General features: G+C 40.4%; 1 long non-coding RNA gene across 1 annotated transcript in view; it reads left to right on the top strand.

Moving 5' to 3' along the window:
• Window positions 1-5,518: 5,518 nt before the first annotated feature.
• The window catches only part of LOC115294394, a 91,413-nt gene continuing 78,066 nt past the window's right edge, over window positions 5,519-18,865 (top strand). Inside the window, exons 1-4 of the long non-coding RNA XR_003909858.1 lie at window positions 5,519-5,608; window positions 6,617-6,736; window positions 8,359-8,438; window positions 12,146-12,200. This is a non-coding gene — a long non-coding RNA (uncharacterized LOC115294394). The remainder of the gene's footprint in view (window positions 5,609-6,616; window positions 6,737-8,358; window positions 8,439-12,145; window positions 12,201-18,865) is intronic.

Here is an 18,865-nt window from a genome sequence, read left to right as displayed (position 1 = left end):
TTTAGCCACTCTGACTGGTGTGAGGTGGTATCTCAGTGTGGTTTTGATTTGTGTTTCCCTGCCCCTCCTCTGCTCATGTTCTGTCTCTTTCTGTGTCTCACAAAAACAAATAAAATGTTTAAAAAAAATGATAGCATCGTTTTTTTAAACATTTTATTTGTTTTTGTGAGACACAGAAAGAGACAGAACATGAGCAGAGGAGGGGCAGAGAGAGGAGACACAGACTCTGAAACAGGTTCCAGGCTCCGAGCTATCAGCCCAGAGCCTGATGTGGGGCTCAAACCCATTAACTGTGAGATCATGACCTGAGCCGAAGTCGGATGCTTAACTGACTGAGCCACCCAGGTGCCCCTGCTCTCAGCCTTTTAGAAAGCATTTAGAACACAAGGATCATCAGCCTTTGACTTAATAATTTTACTTGGAAATTGATCTTGAGAATTCAATATGGATGAAGCTTTAGTGTGAAGATTTTCATTACAGTATTATTTTTAGGAGTGGAGATGGGAAACTATATAGATGTCTGACAGCAGGGGTTGTTTAGGTGGAAGATTGAATAAGCATTTTCTATTATGTAATGCATGTCTATAAAGAGTTTGTGTATAAGGAGTATATGTCTATAAATGTGATAGAACATTGTATATAAAATGTATTTTAATTACATTAAAATTCCAAATAACTGATGCCTCAATTCACCCTTGAATGAAAATACTCCAAGTGTGAATTACCATTTGTTAGGGCTCCACCATATTTCAGGGGCTTTGAATATTTTATCTCTAATTCTTACAACAATCCTGCATGGTAGATATGGTAGATATAATTATGCCCATTTTATAGATGAGAAAATGGGGTTGAGAGAACCAGGTAGCTTTTCTGAAACACCAGCTAGTTATGTACATGTGCCTGGCACTAAAACCTGCACTTTCCTGCCAAACAGGCTCTTTTCCTTGTTTGACTGAAGCTTCTTATCTGTTTTGTTTTTTAATTACAAGAACAGTTTTCTCAATTTTTCTAAGTTTTTGTGTTTATTTAGAGACATAGATGATTTTAATAATGATCATAAACCTGGTCGAAAGAAAACAGTGCAACCATTACAAGTTAGCTCACTCTGAACCTCAGTTTCTATCAAATAAATAACCCCTACCCCTGCTCACTTTATAAGGTTCTCTATTGAAACTCATGTGAACATGTTTCAAACCTTTTGAAGTTATAAAAGAAGAGATGCTCAAGTTTTAAGTGCTCTTATCCTAACTTCTTAAATAAAAAATTTTATTTACTTTAGTTATGTATTAACTATCATTATTACTTTAAATAGTACAAGAACTAAAAACCTTCAATAAAATGAATGTTTTCTCAGTCACAGATTTTAATGTCTGTCTCAGTTAAGAAATGGGAGGGTCATTGTTTTTGCACAGTTGATATGGAAAATGAAGCACATGTCCAACATTCTTTGGGAAAGGAAGTCGAAGGCTTCCCTATCAGATGTTTTGGAAAGAAGGTAGCGGTGGAATAGGCTGGGAGTGCCAGTGCAGAGCTTTCCAAAAGCACTTTCATTGATTCTTGTTGAATATTCATGGACTTGAAACTTTCTGCCTTTGAACGTCCATTCTCTGAGTCTGGCACACTGCAGCCAATGTTTTTCTGGTTGTTTTCCTCAGGGTTTTGTGGTGGTGTTTTTGCTGCACATTGCATTGTGTGAGTGAGTGAGTGAGTGAGTGAGTGAGCGAGCGAGTGAGCAAGCGAGTGAGGTGTGTGAGTATGTTCAATAAAATGAATGCACAGCCAGATCCTGGGCATTTATAACGCATTGCCTTCGGGGGCTGTTTACTCTGGACTCTCTCCAGGATACCAGAGTCCTTTTAGATGATTCCTCCTGACAAAAGGACAAGGCCTGGCTCATCCTCAAAGATTATTCAGATTATGCACTTTGCCAGTTTATTTGCGTTTTACCCCAGGGGGCACCCGGCAAGCCCCCAGAAAAACTTAAGAGATGTGAACATCTTGCATCTTGCTCTTTCTGCACCCAAAGAGAGCCTCCTGACCAGTTTCTAGAGAAGTAAGTAGAAGTGTTTGACTGGGCCAGTTACAGCTTGACGTTCCCAGAAAGTTCAAAAGGTTGTTTAGTCAGTGACTCCCTCCTGCCACCTGCTTGTGTGCAGCTACAATTTTAACTGCAGGACTGCCTGCTGCCTGGATCACTTAAGGGAAGGTGCCTTCAGAGTGCAGTGCAATGTGGGGAACTTGCTAAAAAGAAGTGACTTCTTTTTCTTCATTAAGAGAGAGGGAGAGAATGTGGCATGGAGTCAAAACATCAATTAAATATACAATTGGCTCCATTTACATGATAAGCTTTGAGTACAGCCTTAGACACTGAATAGGAGCTTTCTCCCTGCACAGGATGCGACAGTGAAGTGGGGTGCTTCAGGCTGGCTGGAGACTGCTCAGGTCCTTCTCTCTCAGCTGTAATAACATTCACTGTGATGTACATCCCACCAAGAGCATTCAGCCTTGGAGGAAGTTTAGTTTGGCTGATTTAAACTTAAAAAAGGGAAAGGAAGGCTTTTTTCCCCCCCTGTTTTTTCCTCAAGATTAGGCTGCAGTTTTGAATTTGTTGTTGTAGTCACCGGTACTTATTTATATGTGGAAAATGTATTCCTACATGTTGATTACAACCTTTGGCAGACTCTGGTAAGATCACAGCTGAAATAGGAGATGATCGTAAATTGTTTCTGTGAGTGCGTTATTTATTTTCTTATTGGACCCTTTTTTCTTTGTATAGCACTTGGGTGGGTATGGTCAAGAGATAGGTTTAAAAAATTTACGTAGAGAAGACAATTTTCAGGAAACTGGAAAAACAGGATGCGGCAATAAAGGAGTGGATGTGTACAAGAATGGCAAAAGTTTGCAAACTTTTTTTGATAGGACCAGGTAGCATAATTTTAGGCTTGTGGGCCATTCCATCTCCATCGCAACTACTCGACTTTATTATTACGGTGCAAAAGACAATGGCTGAAATTAAGGCATTGATAGGGTTGTGCTCCCTCTAGATGTGATAAGAGAGAATCCACTCCTTACCTCTTCCATCTTCTGGGAACTGTTGGTGTTCCTTTCATGTGGCCACCTCATTCCATTTTCTGCTCCATTTTCATATCATCTTCTCCTTTATGTGCCTGTGTGAAATCTCCGTTTGCCTCTCTCCTTCTTTTAAATGTGGAGCTCTTTATGAATTTGTGTGTCATTCTTGTGCAGGACCATACAGTTTTCTCTATAGTATTCCATTTTTAGTATGTGTATTGTGGAAGCCTCTCTCTTAGGAGGACACTGATGATGGCATTTAGGGCCACAGCTAAGCCAGCAAGACCCTTAAGTTAATCACATCTGGAAAGACCCTTCTTCCAAATAAGGTGACATTTATAGGTTCAAGGATTAGGACATGATAGCTTTGGGGGGCATTGTTCAACCTGTTACAGTCAGGGAAATTTTTGACTGTCAAAGTAAAAAACTTTGACACTTTATGAAAGAAAGCCATTAAGTCAGTTACTGACAAGAAAGGACTACCTTGACTGCTTTATATTAATGAAGATTTACTTAAGCCAAATAAAGGTGGAATCAACCAAAAAGTATTGGCTTCAGCCAGCAGGGAAAATCTGGAATAGGATGATTAGATAGGCAAACAACAAATGCTGTAGCATTTGGCAATTGTTGTGTTTAGCAAATGCATAAAATGACTTACGAAAAGAATTTGTATAAAATAAGGCAGGAAAATTTTTTTATCTATAGCATGGTCACAACAAGTGAAATATTCTTGTCCATAAAAAAAAAAAAAAGATGAGACAATAGAGACAATACACTAAAAAAATTATTCTTGGTTGGGGTGCCTGGCTGGTTCATTTGGAATAGCATGTGACTCTTGATCTCCAGGTGAGTTTGAACCCCACAGGTATAGAGATTACTAAAAATGAATAAATAAAGTTAAAAAAATTACTAATAGTTGTGTGGAGGTAGTGGGAATACAGGTGATTGAGTTTTTCCCTCCTCTTTTCTATATTTTCTAAAATTTTAATAAAAAGTATATATATTGCTTAAATTAAAGGTATATTGTACGAATAAATCAATAGCATTATATTGTTAGATTGTAATTATTTTTATTTATTTTATATCATTTCAATTAATTTCTTAAAAAAATTTTTATGTCTTTTATTTTTTTTTGAGAGACAGAGACAGTATGAGCAGGAGAGGGTCAGAGAGAGAGACACACACAGAATCCGAAGCAGGTTCCAGGCTCTGCACTAGCTGTCAGCACAGAGCCCGATGCGGGGCTCAAACCCACGAACCATGAGATCATGACCTGAGCTGAAGCCGGCTGCTTAACTGACTGAGCCACCCAGGCACCCCCATTTCAATTAATTTCTATCTCAGTTTAGTGTATCATGAAACTATACAGAAAAGCCAAAGATTCTGCCCAAATTTTTTTGCTTTCAAAGAAACCCAAAGTCCTCATGTTGTCACTAGTTATCTTTCTGAAATACAGATTGTGACATACATGATACTTCTCATCAAAAACATTTAATATTTCTCTCTTGCTTTAGAAAATCTTTCCTTCCTCCCTCCCTTCCTCCCTCCTTTCTTCTTTCTTCTTTTCTTTTTTCTTTTCTTTTCTTTTCTCTCCTTCCTTCCCTCCTTCCTTCCTTCCTTCCTTCCTTCCTTCCTTCCTTCCTTCCTTCCTTCCTTCCTTCCTTTCTCTCCTTTCCTTTCCTTTCCTTTCCTTCCTTCCTTCCTTCCTTCCTTCCTTCCTTCCTTCCTTCCTTCCTTCCTTCCTTCCTTCCTTTCCTTCCTCTCTTTGCTTTCCTGGCTCTCAGAGTTCTCCATGACCTCATCCACATCCTTTTCTAAGTCCCCAGCACTGGGCGCCCACTACATTCAGTCATGTGCCTCTTGTACCCATCTTTGCCCATTCCTTAACCTTTTATGCTTTTCCCAAAGCTGATCTCTAACACAGGATTCTCACTGTGCTCCCAGATGGAAGGGCAGCATCGGTTTCACTTGGAAACTTACTAGAAATGCAGATTCTCAGGTCTCACTCTATACTTAGTGAATCAGAAACTCTTGGGGGTGAGCCTATTTAATAGATGCATGTATTCTAGGTAATTTTGATATGTGCTGAAGTTTGAAAGCCCATGGGGTATCTCTCTTTGTTCTTACTTTCCTCATTAATGTATTCTTATATCAGTGGCGATCATCATTGCTAGAATTAACCATCATATTATTCTTCCTAGCGAATTAGTTTGTAAATCAATTAAATAAGCCTGAATGATGCCAGAAATTGGCTTTGCAAATGAGTAACATACCTATAGTCTTATGATTTTCTTGCTGAATCAATCATTTTTTTCTTTCTTTTTTTTTTTCAGGGACGGAAGGACACAGGAGGAGCGGGGAGAGACAGAGAGACAGAGAGACAGAGAGAGACAGAGAGAGAGAGAGAGAGAGAGAGAATCTTAAGCAGGCTCCATCCCCAGTGCAGAGCCCAAGATGGGGCTTGAACCCACAAACCATGAGATCATGACCTGAACAAAAATCAGGGCTTGGACACCCAACAAAAAGAGCCACCCAGGTGCCCCTCTAAGTCATTTTTTTCATTAGATAAGCTGTTCTCCTGTTTGTGTGTATTTTATCCATACAAGTCAAAAAACCTGGGCAATAATGAACATCCCTTAGTAATGATCCTCTGGATCACTTATTCTTAAGTCCTCAAATTCCTGCTTTTTTTTTAAATTTTGAGAGAGAGAGAGAGAGAGAGAGAGAGAGAGAGAGAGAGAGAGAGATGCTCTAACAGTAAATTAGCTATTCAGTTTGGTTCCCTCCCTAGAGGATATTTTCAGCAGTTCCTCCCAGGTGCAAAGGGCAAGGCCTCTCTGAGAGTCTGAGCAAAAGGGCTTTGTGAACTGTAAAGCTGAATGCAAATGGTGATTCAGTAAGACACCACAGCATGGGCAAGTCTCCTGAGCAGTCCCAGGAGAGACTTTTTTGCCTTCTTTTTGTCATTTGAGTTCTCAAAATTGTTCTCAGCTTAGAGCAAATCAACCTCAAATGTCTATGATTAAAATTTCCACTCTGAAAATCTGAGCAATTTAGGAAATGTAGGAATTGGACCATCTGGAGATAATTTATAAATAACACTTGCATTTCAAATTGCCTCTGTCTTCCCAAAGAGTCCTCTGTCCTGTCAGTGGGACTGCTGCCAAGGCCCAAACTGCTAAATTGGGCCAGTAACACTGAAGTCGCTGGTGGGAGCTTCTTATCTCTGATTTGTCTAAGAATTTGGGACGCTTCATTGAAGCATTTGTTTTTCCTCATGTAAAATGTAGGCTAAAAGTTATTGGGTATCTTTAGATTGGGAAAGGTTTTCAGGATTTTAATGCATGTGATTTTAGCTTTTACTTTATCTACTGTTAAAATAATTAAAACTCGAATCAATACTAAATAGAATCCAAAATATCCTGGATACATAGGAAGATTTGGGGACATTAAAAATGACAAAGCCCTCTATTTCTTTTTCACTAAATCCTATTGACATGAGAGGGAGACATTAACACTATCTTTGGTCCTTCTCTTCTTTCAGGTCAGCACAACCTTAGCCACTGCAGTGTGTTTTTGAAGAGCTGTCCCTGATGTGTTAAACTGTACAGTGGTGCTTTATGGGGCCACTGTGGATAAGATCGTGCAGAGTTAATTAGCCTGGGTAATGATCCCTTGTACCATATGTCTGTGGAGTTGTCATATTGGTAGTCTTCTCTCACTTCTCCTAGTTGGAGCAGTTGAAGTCTCATGCCTGTTCATGCCTGGGGTTGTGTTGCATCTCAGACATCATTATTGCTTAGAGAAAGGCAAAGTTTAAAAATGATCAAGTTCAGGGATGTCTGGCTCAGTCGGTTAAGCATCCAGCTTTGGCTTAGGTCATGATCTCATGGTTCATGGGTTCAAGCCCCACATTGGGCTCTGTGCTGACAGCTAGCTCAGAGCCTGGAGCCTGCTTCGGATTCTGTATCTTCCTCTCTCTCTGACCCTTCCCTGCTCACGCTGTCTCTCTGTGTCACTCAAAAATAAATAAAAAACATTTTAAAAAATGATCAAGTTCAGAGAGCTCCGCAACCTGTAATCTCTGGGATTCCACCAGCTCCTACTTTTCACATCCAAAATACATACTTATAGCCCTTCTTTGCCCCAAGTGATGGGCTCCTGAGTTCGTATGTATGCCTGCAGTTGGGCTTTGTGGACTGGAGGTCTTTGCATTGCTTCTCAAGGATCTACTAATGGCAAATGACAAAGTTAATAAACTCATATAGGAGAGAGTCATATTGAATGCATTTTGTGAAAAACAAGAAATGTATAAATAGGGCTTTTCTGGAGTTGGGGTGAAAACTTTTTTCATTTGAGAAGGATACTGCATAACATACAGAGATGTGCTATTTCAAACCTGAAGGGTATGGTGTACATGTTGAGAAAGAACATATGCCCATTTCTGAGAACACTGTTTGGCCAGAAAAGCATCCCAGAAGGTAGTTTCATGATGGTACCCATCACTTTTTCTCTCTGGGTTCCATAGAGGTGTGTGTGTGTGTGTGTGTGTGTGTGTGTGTGTGTGTGGCCTTCACATCTTCCCTTTGTTCCTCTAACATTGTATAGCGTTGATTTTCAAGTGGATAAAGAAAGTTCCTATGGAAATGTATCAGCATTTCTAGAAGGAAATGTATGTATACTTTTTAAAAAATGGCGTTTAATATTATAGGAGAATTTCACAAACTTGGGAACCAGTGTAAGTCTACTGTACCTGTGATACAAGCAAACAAAGTAAGGTTTGATGAATTCTCTCAGCTTGAGGGAATCAGCATCAAAGAGCCTTCTAAGGGAGTGCCTGATGAGGGCAGGGTCTCATCTAGCTAGATGGGTCATTGTCAAGTGTTGGGTGGTTGAGAATTGCATTTAAATTTTTTTTTAATTTTTATTTATTTTGGAGAGAGAGAGAGAGAGAGAGACAGAGCATGAATGGGGGAAAGGGAAGAGAGAGAGAGAGAGAGAGAGAGAGAGAGAGAGAGAGAGAGAGAGAGAGAGAGAGAGAGAGAGAGAGAGAGAGAGAGAATCCAAAGCAGGCCCTAGGCTCTTAGCTGTTACCACAGAGCCTGATGTGGGGCTTGAACTTATGAACCACAAGATCATGATCTGAGCCAAAGTTGGATGCTTAACTTATTGAACCATTCAGGTGCCCTGCATTTTTGTTCGTAAAAGGGGGAAAGGATTATTTTTAAAGTTCAAAACACTTATGGGCAAAAATAGTAACAAGAAATGCCTGTATTTCTCTTATAGGATAAACTGAGACAGGAGTGCGCCTGCCATGGTAGGAGCAGCATATTCAGGGCCCATGTTATAGGATCCAAAAGAGAAAGGTAAGTGTTGTGTGTGAAGACAGCCATGGCTTCAATGACACAGACATTGCTTTCATTGCATGAATGCAGTTGCCCTAAAAAATGGAAACACAAAGAGGATTGAGGACAATGAATCCATAAGGGGCCTCAAAAGGGGGGGTCCTAGCTGAGGGTCCAGCTCCATTTTTCTTCAAGAAACATTTGTGATGCATGTGGAGAGGGTTGGAGGACAGAGGCTGCTTCCTAATGTCCACTCACTGATGGTGCCCTGGGCTAGGGGTGAGAGCAGAGGCCCCACCTGAGCAAGCAAATCGCAGAGGCTCTTCTTAGAACCCTTAGCAGGGAGGAGCTCTCTGTAGGTGACTCCATGGTGTCAATTCTGCAGGCCTTCTGAACCTACCCAGTCATGCTACTCCCACAGTCTTTGTGAGCAGAGGCTCTGGCGAACAAATAGTGAGTCAGATAGGAGTGGTGACATAGGAGACAGTATCAGAATCATAGCAAGGCAGGTTTAATAAGTGAGTTTTGACAGTGAAAGGAAGAGAACACCCAGTGAGCAGTGCCAGATCCAACAAAAGTCTCTATGTCCTCATAGCTGAAGATGGGAAGGGTGAGGACAACTAGACCCACTTTTAGTGGATAGCTGGAAGGACCCTGTGTTGGTCAGAAGAGAGGACCTCCCTATCATGCTATGCAAGGATAGCAAGCAGGACCAAGGAATACCAAGAGGTAGAAAAGCATAATGGGCACCATGTGACATTGGAGGTCATGCCTGGGCCATTCTGAAGCCTTGCAAGAGAGAAGAAGGATTTTGGAGAACTGCAGGCCAGAGAGTTCCCTTGTGGGTGTTCGCTTCTGGATTATGGTCTTGAAAGCTGATGACAGGAGCTAAGAGATGGGGCTGAGTACCTGTAATGGGGGAGAAACCACAGGGAATCCTAAGACACTGGGGGCATTTTGGGAAATGAAAGATGTGATTTACTGGTAGGGGGTCCAACAAGAAGTATGTTCTCCAAAAATGTAAGGTATTGCTAAGGTAGCACAGGGCAATAAGTCCTCTCCATTTTAAGGAAAACTGATCCATAGATTAGAAATGCAAATAAGTATTTTAGAAACCTCTTCCCACTTTCCATGGATATTGATATTTAGTGCAAGGATTGCTCTGACCTCAACTAGAGTGTCTACAAACCAAACCAGGCTGTCCCCCAAGCTCTGATTCCTTGCCAGCAGCCTGGATATGTTATCTAAAAGAGTGACCAGGAAAGAAGGACCTATGAAAATCTAGGCAGGGAGCACCTTCTTCAATTTTCTAAAATACAAGGTAAAAAGTGACAACATCCCAGAGAGATGATGTGACAGTGGAAGGAGCAGGAAGGAACAATAATCTCTGGCACAATTCTGGCCAGAATGCTAACCAGCCTTTTGAGAGAGCTTGGTACAAATGAAGAAGAGGTGAAGTACAAATAGTATTTTGTTGGGAATCATAATAAATAGGATCTTCCTAAACTCTTACTAACTGGCTTGGGACATTTGGGAAAGTAATTTAATGTCTGGAGACTTGATTTATTTCTGCATGTGAGAATTGAAGCAGGTGGTCCCTCAGCTCCTCTCTCATGCTGATATTCTATGAATCTGGGGTCCTGGGTAGTTTACAGACTGGAACACTCTCCCAGATTTTCCAGAGTGAATACTATACCTCTGATAGGGCTTCTGCCAACTCTGTGATTTTTCCCATCATCTCAGAGAATATCTCCACTTAAAAAGTGCTGGGGATGGATCCTTTTAGTACTAGTGAAGAGATTTCACCAGTCAGTGCTAAGTTTTCCCCATGGCCCTGTGTTTACATGAATTTTACTTTCAGCATGGTCCAAGCTACTCCCACCTCATTCATTCGCCAAGAAATACCTTCAGTTGGACGGTGGTACTGTTGCATAGCCAGACAAGCTAATCAGTCATTAAGGAGACCTAAACCCAGATACCAAGCCCAGCATCTCAGAGAAAGACTGTTGAGTTTTGCTTGGCTTTTCAGTCCAGTGATCAAGTAAAATGTTCTGGGTAGACTTTAACTATTACATAGCCCTTGTAATGATAGCGCTTTAACTTTGGAGCCCAAGGGAGATGTCACAGGTGCTCCAGTCTGTGCTCTGGGCCACCAGGACCTCCCCTAGGTCATGCCTGGTCTCCTATTCCAAAGCAGAACTGTTTTTACTCTATTCATAGCAGTGGACTCTGTACCAGAACTTTTGGGGTGTATTTCATCTCCTCATTCTTTTCTGGAACCCAGTATTCATTCATGTCTTTTTGGAATACCTACTTTGACGAAGGCACCTTGTGGGATACAATGAAAATTACTCCTTTGGTGTTCCTATTACATTTGTTTATTTGATCCTCTAACTCAGGAGTCAGCAAACCATAGCCCCTGCCCCACATCCAGCCCTCTGCTTGTTTAGAACAGTTTTTAATTTTAAAATGGTTGAAAAAGAATGAAAAGTATAATATTTGTTAAATGTGAACATTTTACTCAATCCAGACTTTAGTGTCCATAAACCTATAAATAAAACTATAGTAGAACATAGTTACAGTATGCAGAGTCTAGAGTGACCTGCAGTGACAATCCATCTTGTATAATCTCCTCCCCTTGATTGTGGGCAAAACCTGTAAATATAATGAGAATTCACTACTGTGATTATGTTACATTATATGGTAGAAGGGATTTTTGCAGGTGTAATTAAGGTTACTGATCAACTGACTTCAGGTTAGTTAATGGGAAAGTTACTCAGGTGGGCCTAAGCTAATCATATGAGTCCTTTAAAGGTAGGCTGGGAGGAGAAGAGGACGTTAGAGAGATGTCCTCCAGCTGGCCTGAAAGAGAGCAAACACTCACATTATGAACGGCTTTTGAAAGGCTTATGACCTGAGAGAGGCCTCTAAGAACTGAGAATGTCTCTCACTGACATGCAGCAAGGAGGCTGGGATATCAGTCCTACAACCCCAAAGAGAGCTGGATTCTTCCAAATCCTAAGTAAGCTTGGAAGCAAATTCTTCCCCAGAGCCTACAGATGATAGCTCTCTGGCCAGCACCTTCCTGTCAGGTTTGTCAGACCCTAAGTGGAGAACTCTAGGCCAACTAGACTTCTGACTTACAGAACTAGAATTAGTAAATGAGTGTTGTTTTAAGCCACTAAGTTTGTGGTCATTTGCTATGCAGTGATAAAATAGTAATAAGAGAACTACGCTTATTAATGTGTATATCATTTATGACTGCTTTTGTACTGTATTAGCAGAGTTTAGCTGTGGCAGTGACCACATTGCCCACAAAACCTGAAATATTTCCTAATCCGACCCTTAAAAACTGTATCAACCTGTGTTCTAACCAAAAATGTAATCTCAAGGTGGATGTATTTGGTCAGAGTTTTGTGCCTCACCCACGGCTTGCAAGAAACGACTTATTTTCGGAACCACTCAGCAAACATTCCTTTCATCCAAATCAAGTAGGCCAAAGAACTAATAGACACCAGGCTGTCTTGCAGACCCCCTCTATGTTCCAGTTCTTTCAAGGCTGGGGAGAAAGACAGAGAGTGTTCATGTATATAGAGAGAAAAAATTAGAGGAAGGTGGTCTATATTGGAGATTATCATCTCCTACATGATGAGTTTCTGTAATGGTTGAATTTATGTAATAAGTTTTTATTAAATTAATAATCATAATTATAACAATTATTTTTAAAGGCTACAGTATGCTTCACTTTGTTCCTTCTTGGGGCAGTGACCTGGAGAAGATAAGGTATGTAACTATTGCTTTGTGTTCAGAATTTGAATTCATTCCACTGGTTCTTGATTTTTCTTCTCTTCATGGTATCCCTTTGACCTTAACGGTGGATTAAGTCAAGATAATCCAATTCTTCATTCACTAATACTGCTCTAGGAGAGTAATTTTCAACCATTTTAGAATTTTGTACCTTCTGCCACACACACACACACACACACACACACACACACACAAATTAAAAGATTTGTCATTGTATGTATTTATCTTTGAATTGTGTTAAAACTCATGTGATTCTGAGGATAGGGAGAAGGTGAAGATGGTATATTAGTGTCCTAGGGTTGCTATTACAAATTACCACAAACTAGGATGTTTAAAAACTGACATTTATTTTCACAGTTTTGGAGGCCAGAAGCCTAAAATCAAGGAAGCACTGGTTCTTCTGAGGGAAGTCTCTCAGGGAAGGTTCTAAGGTTCTTCTAAGCAGGTTCAAATGGAGAATCCATTCCATGCCTTTCTCCTAGCTTCTGATGGCTGTTGGCAACCCTTGGCTTTTAGCTGCTGGGTAACTCCAGTTTCTGCCTCTGTCTTCACATGGCCTTCCCCTCTGTGTGTCTGTGTCTCAGATCTCTCTCGGCCTTTATCTTACGAGGACACCTGTCTTTGTATTTAGGCCTACCCCCAAATCCAGGATGATCTCATCTTGAGATCCTTAACTTAATTGCATCTGCAAAGACCTATTTATTTGCCAAAAAGGTCACAGTTGTGGCTAGGAGGGTTTGGACTTGGACGTATTTTTTTTGAAAGCCACAGTTCATCCCACTCTAGAGGTATTTACCATGTTCTCAGAGCTGATAGGGAAGACTGTTTCTCAATCTCTTAAGTAGCAATTGAAGTCAATAAAGCTCTCCTATATTGTGATAAAAGTTGTTTTTTCCCTAAAAAAACTTTATGGATACTCAGTACTTCCCTCTGTAATCCTGTGGTTATAGGTTGGACAATTCCTCAGTGACAATGTATATGAGAGGTGACAAGCCTCCACAGTATCCGATATGGGTACCCCCACCTTGTCTTTCCCTTTTTACCCATCTGGGCAAAACCAAAGAATCATGCAACATTAGAAGTATCAAAAGTCAGAGTAGTTATCCTCAAGTGTTGGATTCAGGATAGAACCCTGTGAGTCTTTCTGTAAGTGGAAAATTGTTTGTGTTCTCTAGCAGAAGAGGATGGGTCTCTCTAGAAATGAGTCCATGCCTCTTATTGTCCATTTGACCTTGGGAAAATCTGATGCTGTGATCTGGTTTCTCTCACGGTGAAAAGGTATAACAATGCCTTGCTACCTTACCACAGTGTTGTGTGAATTTGCTGACACCCATAAAGCTCCCTGAAAATGAAGAGGCTTACATAAGTCCCTGGTATTATTCACACAGCAAATGTTTTCCCCTGAGAATAAAGTAATAAATGGTACCATTGTGCAGGTGGTGGAACGTGTTCAAAAGTTTCCGTTCACAACTAGTAGATCAAGTTGTGGGTGGCTGTATGGACTTTCTGTGCTCATGCCAAGCTGCATCCAAAACAGTCTGCACAATGGGCTATCCTGGAATGAAAAGCTGTACTGTAAGAGATGGCCAGATCATGGCATCACATCACATAGGACAGTCCTATGTAGCCAGTGACTTCATATGCACCTTTTCTTTCTTGCATCTTTTCTAGCAGAAAGAAGCAATAGCAGAGACAGTGGCAACATGGATGTCTAACATGACAGCAATTGAAAGTCAATTCTCTTCTTTTACCACACTGAAAAACTTCACAAAACTAAGGATGTATGATCATGAAGGGTTTTAATTATAGCTTTTCTTTCTTCCTCCCTTCCTCCCTCTTCCTTCCTTCCTTCCTTCCTCTCTCTCTCTCTCTCTCTCTCTCTCTCTCTCTCTCTCTCTCTCTCTCTCTCTCTCTCTCTCTTTTTTAATTTTGGGGCCAGGAAAGACATGTGATAAATCAGATGGAGTATTCAGGTTAAGAACCTATTCTCTTTAAATACAGTTCATTTGAGTGGGGGTGTGTGGGAACAGTCTGGACAGAATGCCCCTAGCTGACATAGGAGACAGAAGAGGATCTTCTTTCTAGCATTATAAACCCTGGAAATACTCTGGGACATGATGTAGGGAAAATGCCTTTGCTCTTTTAACAAGGTTTGGGACTCTCTCTGCTCAGATGTCACACCTGAGAAAATGACAGATAGTTTAATTAAGTGAGAGGAAGATTAGCTACTGAAGATATTACAATTATTTTTAAAAAGAAGTCATGTTTAATTAGAGATACTTGGGGATTACACTAACAGTCTTACTTCTGTCAAGCTTACTCCCCTGAATACAGAATGCCCCTAGCTGACATAGGAGACAGAAGAGGATCTTCTTTCTAGCATTATAAACCCTGGAAATACTCTGGGACATGATATAGGGAAAATGCCTTTGCTCTTTTAACAAGGTTTGGGACTCTCTCTGCTCAGATGTCACACCTGAGAAAATGACAGATAGTTTAATTAAGTGAGAGGAAGACTAGCTACTGAAGATATTACAATTATTTTTAAAAAGAAGTCATGTTTAATTAGAGATACTTGGGGATTACACTAACAGTCTTACTTCTGTCAAGCTTACTCCCCTGAATAGTAATATTCTCACATTAAAAAGCAAAGGCGGAATCACAGAATAATGGAATTTTTTAGCTGTGAGTAACCTACCTTGATATTAAACTATTTGATGACTTCTCAAATCCCATGGACAAGCTGACATTTTTTCCCTTTCTTTTCAAAGGCAACCATGGGAAAAAAATCTTGACGTTAATGGCATTAGATCAATAAAAGTAGAAAAGAAAAGCTAAGTATCTAAGTTTGAAATTGGGTAAAATCTTTTTATTTTAATGACAGAGGCTATGGAGGAGTAATGTGCATGGGTACATGGGATTCCCTTGAGCCCCTCACTCCCATACTCCAATCACACTGTTTTCAGGTAATCTTTTATTTGTTCATTCAGTGCCCATTTGTTGAACACCCACCAGGTACTCGCCAGTGCTAGCGGTACAAAAAAATAATAGGCATAGTCAATGTCCTCATGGAGCCCCTTACCTGGTGAAGAACAGAGTGACAAGTTTTGTGATGGAAAAACGGGAATAACCAAAGGGAATTTCATCATTATATCTTGCTTCAGGCCTTAATATTCAAGGTCTTGGCACCTTCTATTGACTTGACTTTTCTCTCTGAAATTCCTTCTGCTACACATGTCATGAGAACCATGTGTAGTAGTATGATGCCCATATAGCATCGCATGGTTCTCTCCTAGGTCATGTGAACTTTAGTCACCTACTGGAGGATGTAGAGCAGCACAGGTGCAGTGGTCAGGGGAAGGCTCTTTTTCCAGGGAAACCACACAGCCAGCCTGGAGGACATTACCTGAATATTTCTGTGACTCATCTTAGGCACTTTAACTGTTGCCAGAGTTTCTTCATCAGTGTACAGTCTGGGGACCTAGAGGCTATGGGTAGTGCTGATCATTGTGACCAAGTTCAGAGGTTCTGAAGGAGCTATATGCCTAAACAAGGCCAAGCATGCTTATGAGCCTGAGACAGAATCTTTTCAGCATCCTGATATGCTGGCTTCTTGGTAGCTTCAAGGAATCAGACACTATTCTTTCTGATAAACTCCCTGGACCACTGACCACAGACTGCTTGCCCCTTTCATGTTAGTCCAGTGACCAGGGGCCAGGCCATCTGGGGAAAAGAAGGGATAAGATGCAGAGATGATTCAAGGAGAAGGTAGTGCATTCTCCACTCTGTTCCTTAGTCAGCAGTTTCACAGCAGACTCTATTAGTTACTTATTTTATATCAAGCCCTCCACTTCTTTCCAAGTTTCTTAAGGGAAGCAATATGTCCAGTTAATGCTTTGCTTTGCTAGCCTCTCTCACTGCTGGCAGAAGCTTATGACATAACCTGAGCCATTGATATGTAAGCAGAAGTCAGGATGGGACTTTTGAAAAGGTTTTGCTTTCTTGCTAAAAAAGGACCCATGTGTTTGGCACCATTCTTCCTATCCCCCTTCATTCTGCTATGGACATGGACATGATGTCAGGAAAGCAATAGCCATTTTGTAGCCAACAGGCAATAAAGATGAAGACAAAGGCTCTAGGCAAAGTGGAATAGAAAGATGCATGTATGAATGTGTGTATATTTCTATTTTAATTCCAGTTGGTTAACGTATAGTGTTATATCCATTTCAGATGTACAATATAGTGATTCAACAATTCTATACATCACCCTGTGCTCACCATGACAAGTACATTCCTTTATCTCCATCATCCATTTCACCCACTTGACAGCCCACCTCCTCTCTGGTAACCATCAGTTTGTTCTCTATAGTGAAGAGTCTGTTTCTCGATTTGTCTCTCTCTATTTTCTTCCCTTTGCTTATTTGTTTTATTTCTTAACTTACACATATGAATAAAATCATATGGTATTTATCTTTCTCTATGAACAGCTAAGCCAACACCAGTACTCACGGGCTTCCAGAAATCTTGGTATCTGTGGAAAATAGCTCATTGTTTTTTTAATACTACTCCTACTTAGTATTCCATCACTTGCAGCCATACTTATTTCTAACTAATATAGACAGTTAACATCATTTATTGAATGATGTGCTGGGTGTTGTGTTAGTCCTAGGGAGACCAATATTAAAGTACATGTAGTTGTTATTAACAAAAAGCCTTTCCAGGGACTTATAATCCAATTCTGGGGGAACCAACAGAGAAACCATTACATAGCAATAAGGCAATTGCTTTAGCAAAGTTTGTGTGGAGAATGGGGTGAGCATTTGGTAGATAGGAGAGCACCTAGCCAGGTGAAGGAGTTAAGGAAGTCTTTATGAAGGCTCAGCATTTGTTTCTCAGGTGAATAAGGTAGTGGAGGGCATTCCAGCTGGGAGGAACTAACAGCGTGTTCAATACAAAATATGGAGTGTTTGAGATCTATAAATAAATATTCTTAGAAGACTAGAGTTGCGGGGGTGGGGAGAGGATGGAAGAAGCAATAGGAGGTTAGGCTGGAGGTGGATGGGAATGGTGATGGAGGATTTTGTATGAGCCAAAGAAGAATACGATTTATCCTTTAAACAACAGGGAGGCAGTGGAGCCATCACTCTGGCAGTAGGATTAACAAGTGCTTGTAAAGGAGTGAGACTGGAGAAAAGACAGGAATCCAGGAAACAGGCAGTACAACCAGAGCCAAACAGGGCTGGGATGGAGAGGAAGGGTTGCAGAGCTAGCAGTTTGTATGGGCTAAGAGACAAGGAGATGATCCAGGATGACCGACACACTGCATATACCTCTGCCAGATAGTATTTTTGGCATAGAGATTACACCAGGAGACACTGAACAGTTTTTTATGGACTGTATTACAGTATGACTGGTTTTGACAAAAGCTCCTGGAGATGGTGTCTGCTTAGTTGAGATCAGCCAATTCCAGTCAGCTAGCTTTGTGGAAGCTAGGGGATAGCCCTAATACCTAGTCCAGGCTGTGCTTGCCTTCTTCCATGTGGCTGTGTGTTCAGCCCATCATATGAATGTCTTTTATATTCTCAACATCACTGCATGGGTAATAATTCTAACAATGGCCATAGTTTGGAATTAACATATGAAAGACATGTTACATATCCTCTTTTAAATTTTGTAATGGCACTACAGAGAAAACATACCTCACATACCTAGTGAGGCAGAATGTGATTTGCACCCTGGACCACCTGACAAAGCTTATGCTATTTTGGCTGTGTTGCAAGGCTACCTATATTACTATAACCCATTGTAATCCAGTTATGATCCAGGGCTCTGCATTTTTTCCACAATCACAGAGAAGAAAAAAAAATGTATGACATTTACAAAATACTTTCATATACATTAAAGACAAATTCTTCCAAGCATGTTTTGCCTGATTTCCATGAAGGTATTTGAGTCTTGAGGGTTTCAAAGTTTCCAAAGGACTAAAAGGTATATAGTGACAGAACAAATTTAAGGAGCAAATTAAATTACTTTACAAGACAATCCAGTTTATTAATAAAAACCACACACCTCCTTCACAGAGAATGGAATCAGGAAGGAGTGCTTCAATTCCTTAACCACAGAGAAATATAGAGCATTCTAGAACCTAGATGTGAGAAAGGCATAGGAATGATTATTCCAAAATCTATCCATGAACACTTCATTCAGTGGTGGTACCCCATCACTTGGTAATTAATTTACTAAGCATCTACTATATTTGGAGAGCTTCTTTGGATGCTGAAGATGAGAAGGATGGAGACAGAAGAAGAAACAAAGTCATGGGTCTCATTTCTAGGCCTTTCAGGAGAAGTGAAAGATACTTTTTTCCTAAAAGATTAAAGCAACAAAATGTACCTCAATGACATTATTCAGGACCATAGTTTTAATAGCTATACCTAAGAGATCACCTGGTCTAAACTTTGAAGTTCACAGATAATGAAATTAATCCCCAAAGAGTCTGTCACTTGCCTGAGGTCACAGATAGTTGGTGTGAAAACTACCCCTCCCATGAATCTGTTTATATTGCTGTAACTTTATTTAAAAATTGATTTTGAAGTAAAAAGTACATTCACCTGAAAGAGGAAAAGATATCCCTTCTATTT

The sequence above is a fragment of the Suricata suricatta genome, chromosome 6, assembly GCF_006229205.1.
Source record: "Suricata suricatta isolate VVHF042 chromosome 6, meerkat_22Aug2017_6uvM2_HiC, whole genome shotgun sequence".
Lineage (NCBI taxonomy): Eukaryota > Metazoa > Chordata > Mammalia > Carnivora > Herpestidae > Suricata > Suricata suricatta.
Note: the sequence above shows the minus strand (reverse complement) of the source record. Positions and strands in the feature narration are given on the sequence as shown.